We start from the raw sequence: 6000 nt of genomic DNA, 5'->3' as shown, positions 1-6000 counted from the left end.
GCGACCCGGTAGGGCCACGCTGAGGGTAAACGCTCGGTGCCAAATGATGACGGGAGAAAAGTGACACGAGAGGAGAGACTGCCGTTCTCTCCCTCAGCCACTTCATCCGATTCTCCTTTTGCGGAGTCATTTCAGCCATCGCTGCTATTGAACGGCAGACAGACGAGCTGCCGCAGGATCGCGAAGTGGCGGCGAGCTGCACTTTACCCACCGTTCCCTCATTTCGCAGGCGGTAATTGCCCGGCGCCGCAGCGGTCCGCGCGGCAGCCGGCCAGGGGAAGCTCCCTCCGACAGATGGGCGAGACCATCGCTGTGAAGTACCAATTGGAAACTGGGCTGCGAAATCCGTAATTTCTTAATTAAGGGAACATTTGCTGCCTCCACTCGCAGTTTGCTTGGTAATTACCCTCAGCACCCGTGTATAGATAAGAACCCTTAGCGGTGTATTGACTGGCATATGCTGGCTCAGCAACGGAGGCTGGTGAGCAGAGCGGCGAAACGGAGTCGAAATTGAGCCCTCACACGGAGCCCGGAATGACGGGCTTTGGACGCGATGCTAATTGTGGGAGTCCAACACAGGCTGCTCGGTCTCCCACTGGCTGCCGGAGATGCTTCGGTGCGAATCGTTGAGGACGGTTGCTAGCATAGTGGTTAGAGGTGGTGCCTTTGGACCCAAAGGTTGCAGATTTGATCTCCGCCTCTAGCTGGACTACCCTTGAGCAAGGTACTTTATTTTTTAAAAAAAAAAAAAAAAAGAAAAAATTTGCTCTAGTGACATTATCTGGGCTGTATAAATGGGTAAAAGGCCTCTGTCCATATTCAGGAAGGGCCTGAAAACCCACCTTTTCCAGGTCCGCTTCGCCCAAGATCTCTCCAGCTCATCTATGGTGTAACTGTCCACGCATCATAATTCCAGAAGCATCCCCAGATACAACCTTTATTCAGCCACTACGCCAGCATTGTACTTGCTTATTTGTGTATCTTAGAATATTTAAAAAAAAAAAAAAAAAATGGTGGGAGGGTATCAGGATTTGTCTATCCTGTGTCTTATGCACCTACTTGAACCTCGGTGCAGCAAGTGGCAGGTAACAAACTAGGTTTGCCTGAGACTTTCACGTCTGCAGCTATGTCTCCTCCTCTTAGTGTAATGCATAAATTGTACTTTTGCTGATATGTGCGTCGCTTTGGACAAAAGTGTCTGCTAATTGAATAAATGTAAATGTAAATGTAAATAATTGTAGGTAGACTAATGTTGCAAGTGGTCTTCAGTAAAATGCAAATCAACTCCTGCCCCTTCTGCAGGGAGCGAGAGCAATGCAATTCAGTGGCGTCACTAGGGTTGGTGTCACCAGCGCGGTAACTCATGGTATCACATGGACCTCCACCCGCACCAAACCATACAGAATCCTTAGTCATGTTTTTTGTACTAATGTTACTCGTGAATTGTAATTCCCCTATTTCACTGAATGTAATGGCAATAGTAGTGACATAAACAACTGGCAAAATTAAAATTACACCTTTAAATTACAATATCATACACACAGTCTCAGTGTATTTACATTTACAGAGTTTCATGTGGTTAAAGTGAAAATTCGGTAAGAAAACAATAGAATTTGAAGTAAAAACATTTACGAACTACATAAGAATTGTTTATTTTAACGTTATTGGTTCACAAATACTAATTACCACAATATTGTAGCTAAGGGAGCAGAAATTTGAAAAATCAGCAACTATAAAAACAGCTGCAGCGACGAAAACAAGAGCGTGTTTGTAGCGCATGAAGACGAAAGCACGTAATTCGAAGCGACGTTCTAATTGTAATTGTAATTGATTAATAATGAGAGCTCTGAGCAGAGCACATTGGAAGGTTCCAAAAGTAAATGAGCACAGAGTTTTATCCTTTTAGGTTTATTTATACATGTAAACTGGGCTTTATTACGAATTTTTTTTTGTTCTTATAACTACAGGGATATTTTTATAAAAAATAATACATTTCTGCTGAAACGCTGCACAAACATTTTATAGGCAATCATTTTGGTGTCACTCTCTCCGATGGTGTCACCCGGTGCGCTTCGCACCCCCCGCACCCCTCTAGAGATGCCACAATTCTCCACGAATCCACAAAAGTTGGCTGACTAAAATCCTTGGAGGGAAACTAATGAAGCATCTTCCACTGCAATCTGTAATCATGGGCTCGCTGACAGAATGAGTTTTGGATGTGCCGAACTTTGAAGAGAAGCCAGCGAGGCGCTGGGACTGATCTGGGAACAGTCTGTGTGTGTTCTCCTGCTCTCCTCCAGTCTCTCGGTGTAACCCCAGACAAGGTGACCATAGAGCTATGCATCACATCAGGGCTTTTGCAAAGATGAAAAGCTATAAAGAGAAAAATCAAGAAAAACAATGACAATGAAAAGAGAATTTCATTATAGATTAAAGAAAAATCATGATAGAATAAAATGAAAAATCACGATAGAACAAAATGAAAAATCATGATAGAAAAACAAAACCCTGCAAGTACGTGACACAAGATGTCTACGAAGCCCACGTCCCTGAGGTCCAGAACCTCCGTGTTCCGAAGCCACCGGCACCGGCGCGTCCAAGCCGCCGGGTCACGGTGGTTCGCTGTGAACTGCTCTACCGTGGTACACGCAGGCCGGCTGAGCTGTCAGGCTGAGTATGATTAATGTCTCCAGCATGGAGCATGGAGTTCTCAGCACACCCACCTGTGGGGACAGAACCGGATCCGGTCCACACATCTGGGATTAGCATTGCCCTTGTCCCTGCTGCACGTGGGTAGAGGTGGACCCCCCCACCCCCATAACAATGATCCCACGATACAACTACTCGATATATACGATGCTAAAATGGTCTCTTATTTAAAGTAGCGTTTCTGGGTAATTCACTATCGCTTTATCCCCTGTAACATAAGCACAGGAACCGAAACGCAGCGTCTAGAAAGAGCCCCAATGGATCACCTTTGCCACTCGGAGAAATCAAGTCCCACAATAACAGCCAATGACAATAAAAAGTGGCAACCAGTGACTGTACGCAAATGCAATAAGTTACAGCAAACAAGGAACAGCTCAGCAACAAACAGCAGCAACATACCACTGTGAAAGCTGTCAAAGTGAAATCGAAGCCAAATAACAGAACGGCAATTAAGAGCATTTCACACCTACCTCAGCGGGCACCACGACAAAAAAGTTTGTTTATTCAGTCAGCTGACACTTTTCACTAAAGCGTATTATTATTATCACCACTTCTACTATTTTCGTTGTTACATTTACTCAGTTCACACTTTTCTCCAAAGTGACTTTTAATGTTAAGGTTACAATTACTTACCCACTTACACAACTGGGTAATTTTACTGGAGCACATTAGTGTAAGTACTTTGCTCAAGGGTACTACAGCCAGAGGTGGGAGTCAAACCTGCAACCTTAGAGAGTTAGTCTAACCACGACGCTACCAGCTGCGTCTACTCCAAGACCGCACACCGTAGCGAAGCCAATAATCCTTGCTGTACAAAACATTAGCTGCACCGGTCAGTGGACAAACGTGGTTTCTGTACTGCGGTACACGACCTGTTGAAAAAGGGAGTAGGAGGGAACGTAACATCCTGTAGCGTTTCAATTTTATTGGGTGGGTGTGGTCTTTCGCCTGTTCAGTTTACGATTTTCAGACAACGGTGTACATGCGTGCAATTCTCAATAGATTTAGCTCTAAATTTAGGATATCGCCCTTTCTGAAGATGTTCAACGCGAACGGAGGCGCCCGGTTGCTGGGATGTTCGAAGCGGCGTGGAAGAAAAGCATCGAGCGAGAGAGACTGACCGAAGGCTGACATTCGCAGTGTCATCGTGACTGCGCTGCCGGAGAAGAACATCCTTTTACCCTTTTAGTTCCTCCCTCAGAGTCAGGAAAACACAGAAAAACTGACGCCTCTGTCTACCCGACACTGTTGACAGAATGTTAATTAGTGCCGAAATCACTTTAATTATTCATGCATTTTAATTAGCAAGTTTTTTTCCCCCTCCCATTAGCATCCTTGTAGCTGGGAATTTTCCTTTAGTCTAAGTTTGGCTCCAAACCATTCATTCAGACTGGAGAACTTTTGGAAAAAGGTCACAAAGTGTTCTGTCAGTCACATAGTGGTGCCATGATGCAATCATACTGCCCAGAAAAAGAGTAAGTGACGTGTTCGACACCAAGAAACCTTGAACCACAAAGAACACTTACAGCTTTTCCTGGTCTGAAGGCTACAAATGATCAGTACATGTGTTCATTTAGCTGATGCTTTTCTCTAAAGCCACTTACAATGTTAATCTAGTTACAATTATTTACCCAGCTGGGTAATTCTACTAGAGGAATCTAGCGTAAGTACCTTGCTCAAGACTACTACAGCTGTAGGTGAGATTCAAACCTACAACCTTTGGGTACAAGGGCAGCAGCTCTAACCACTACACTACTATTAGATGATCACAAGGGCCACTAGTATATTGGATATATACCTGGTATAAGTGGTATACTGGATCATTACATGGTCATTAGACAATCATGGGGCAACTGGTAGAGTAGAGATTAGAGCTGCCACCTTTGGACTTGGTGGCTCCAGGTTCAAATCCCACCACTACCTGTAGTACAAGTAGTACAAGTACCTCAATCAAGGTACTTACTGAAAACTGCTCAGCTGTCTAAATGGGTAAATCAATGCAAGTAGCTTAATATTGTTAGTCGCACTGGAGAATAGTGTCAGTAAAATGAATGAATGTAAATGGCCACAAAACATCAAGAACATCTTGACACCGACTGATTCAAATACAACACTTAAATCCAGTACATTTCATAATGCACCAGCAGAAAAGCAATGTTGAAAATGTTTCTTGCTGATGGGGTTTTGGAAAAGTACATTCGCCACGGCACAAAACAACATGAGACAAATACAGCAATCCGAAACACACCGCTCTTACCACAGCCACTTACCTCTGGCCTACAACGATCAGAGCACTCAGCCAACCGGAAATATGCTAAACAAAGCTTGCAGCAGCCGATTACATTATCGCTTGTGCGTGCCGCTTTAGGTAGACATACATCAGCACGCTCCGAAGCCACGGCATCCATCTGTTCCTTTGTTAGCAGCAAAATTAGGCGCTTAATGTTGCGTATTTGTTGGAGTAATTGGGGAATAATTAATAAGCAGAAATTTGACCACCTTTTGCAGAGCGACTCTCACAGGTGCACCTGCAGCTGGTTTAGGGGCTCCTGAACGGCCCCTCCTCGTGGGTTTGCGGTTTTCGAATTGCCTACAAGGTTCCCGGTGCGGCCACTTGGAAATATCCCGTGAAAATTAATGTACTCAAGGACTAGCTTGAACAAACACAACGCCAGCAGCTCAAAATGAACCCTATAAACTATTAATTAAACTCGCAAAATCTGTCAACGCTTTACCTCTAATTGGTTACTGCTATGTGGAGACCGTGACTGTGAAGCACAAGGTCGAGCCGACAGGTCATCACTATGAGGAGCCTATGACTCACATAAAAAGTCTTTCTGTAGGATTCTTCTTCTTCTTATACCTTCCACCCGTCCTGGGGTATAGGCCACCAACAAGGGCTCTCCAGGCGCCCTTAAGAGCTGAGATGTCATGAAGTTTCCTTGTTGGCGTTTCTGTAGCTGGCAAGGTTTTTAAGGTGTGGGGTTGCTAGCCCCACGCCCAACCCTCCTCCTTTCTCAGCTGGGCTTGGGACTGCAGAGTTTGTAGGATTCTGGGAAGATAATTTTATTAATAACCTCAATAACAACTTCACTAACAACCCTTAAGAAGCCCTTGATTAGTTTCTCCTCTGTTCTTTAACCATGGCCATGGATCATTATTGTGTTCTAAACTTAGTACCCTTTGTGTATATTCTTCTATAATAACATTTTTGATTAGTTTGTTCTAGAAGGATGCAGGATGCATGCAGGATGTTCTAGAAGCTGGGAGTCATGGAGAGCAAAGTTCCTC

The sequence above is a fragment of the Scleropages formosus genome, chromosome 22, assembly GCF_900964775.1.
Source record: "Scleropages formosus chromosome 22, fSclFor1.1, whole genome shotgun sequence".
Classification (NCBI taxonomy): domain Eukaryota; kingdom Metazoa; phylum Chordata; class Actinopteri; order Osteoglossiformes; family Osteoglossidae; genus Scleropages; species Scleropages formosus.
The sequence above is the reverse complement of the archived record's forward strand: the minus strand, read 5'-3'. Positions refer to the sequence as shown.